Here is a 1,854-nt window from a genome sequence, read left to right as displayed (position 1 = left end):
ATATACAAAGAATATAGTACAAGGTAGAAAATGGTAAAATAATTTTATCATGAAGAACATTTTAGTACTGGTTCAGTCTTTACGTCTTTTTCAACTTAGTGTAAAGCATGAAACACAATTAAATTATGGAAAAATTAAATGAAATGGATTTTAAAAATATTTTCATAGTTTTCTGATACGTGGGACATTTTCCTTCTCTCTGTCTCTCTCTCTCTGTCTCTCTCTCTCTGTCTCTCTCTCTGTCTGTCTCTGTCTCTCTCTGTCTCTGTCTCTCTCTGTCTCTGTCTCTCTCTGTCTCTCTCTGTCTCTGTCTCTCTCTCTCTGTCTATCTCTCTCTCTCTGTCTCTCTCTCTCTCTCTCTTTTACTTATGTGAAGACTCGGTAGGTAGGTAGGTAGGTAGTAAAGATCTGAAGAAAGATTTAATATGAGGGATGTGAGTTCTGGATTTTGATTGTTTAAGCAGAAGTAGCCGAGGAAGGAGTCAGCGAGAAGAAGATAAAAAAGAGGAAGAAGAAGAAGAAAAAGAGAGAGTAGGAAAAGAAGAGAAAGAATAAGAAAAAGACGGGAGTGGTATTAAACGGCCAAGTGACCTAAAAGTGACCTGTTGTGGTTATAGTAGTAGTGATTGGAATTGTTCTGAATAAGTTCATAGTTAGTGACTCTTCTGAATATATCGTTTTTAATATCTGCGTAGATATTATTCTAAGGCCCTTGTAATGGTGTCATTTGTAGTGGAAGCATTCAAAAGGGGTTTATATTTTGCGATAAAATATGACTCTCTGCTAATGCGCTGATTATAGGTTGCATCGTCTTAGATTTCATAGAGAGGACAAATTACGAAGTTGGGTTGTTCGTTAGTGGTGCAAATGTCGATGTCTTCGCTAAATGCTATTTCTTCTGTATTCCCGAATTTTAATCTGGGATCTACGTAGAGTCATCCTTTGGCGTAGACTGTTTTTAAGTTTGGCTTATCTATTGCTTTCGATACCCTGAGCAAGTTAATACATATATTAGGTTTTCCGAAGCACACGTGAAGTTGTTTTTCACTGTAAAAGGTTGACATTGTTTGAAGGCGAACTATTTAAATATACATGACTCCAAGAACAAGAATACAATACAAAATGATTAATAACACAACACCTATGTAATCCTAACGTGTTTTTAGTTTTTATATAACCTATTGACGAGTAGTTTCCGACAACTCAGATTTTCTAATATGAATATCTTGTCTTTCTGTACGAAATAATTGTATAGAAATATGAGTATTAAAAGCTATTATGCATTTTAACATCTAATTTCCTCCATTTACATAAATATGAATGAATTTGTTGAACTCTGTTTAAAAAGTTAAATCATATATTTAATATTTCTATATAAGTTTTCATATCTACACAGATTTACACAAGGAAATTAAAAAGTAACGTACGAAGGAACAACCTTAGATATCTTTGGAAATTACTCCAATTAAAGGGCCAACTCGCATTCAACCCTTTAAATATATATATAGTTCTATAAAAGTATAGCTATAATATATTAACTAATATTATTATTATTAATTAAAATTATATATATATAATTGCTAATTATATAGATCGCTGACCACTACACACATTTTTTTCTCTGCTTATTTCTCTCCTCGTTTCTTTCTGTGTTCCTTTCCGTGGAAGAGCGTAGGCTCGAAACGTTAAATACTTTTAAAATTCCTGAGTGTTATGCTAATGCATCTGTTTGTTTTCTGCACCGCCTGTCTTCGTCTTTTGTTTTTTGCGACTTCTCCCTATATATATATGTATGCATATAGAAATATATGTATATATATATATATATATATATATATATATATATATATATAT

This window comes from Octopus bimaculoides, chromosome 9, assembly GCF_001194135.2.
Source record: "Octopus bimaculoides isolate UCB-OBI-ISO-001 chromosome 9, ASM119413v2, whole genome shotgun sequence".
Lineage (NCBI taxonomy): Eukaryota > Metazoa > Mollusca > Cephalopoda > Octopoda > Octopodidae > Octopus > Octopus bimaculoides.
The sequence above is the reverse complement of the archived record's forward strand: the minus strand, read 5'-3'. Positions refer to the sequence as shown.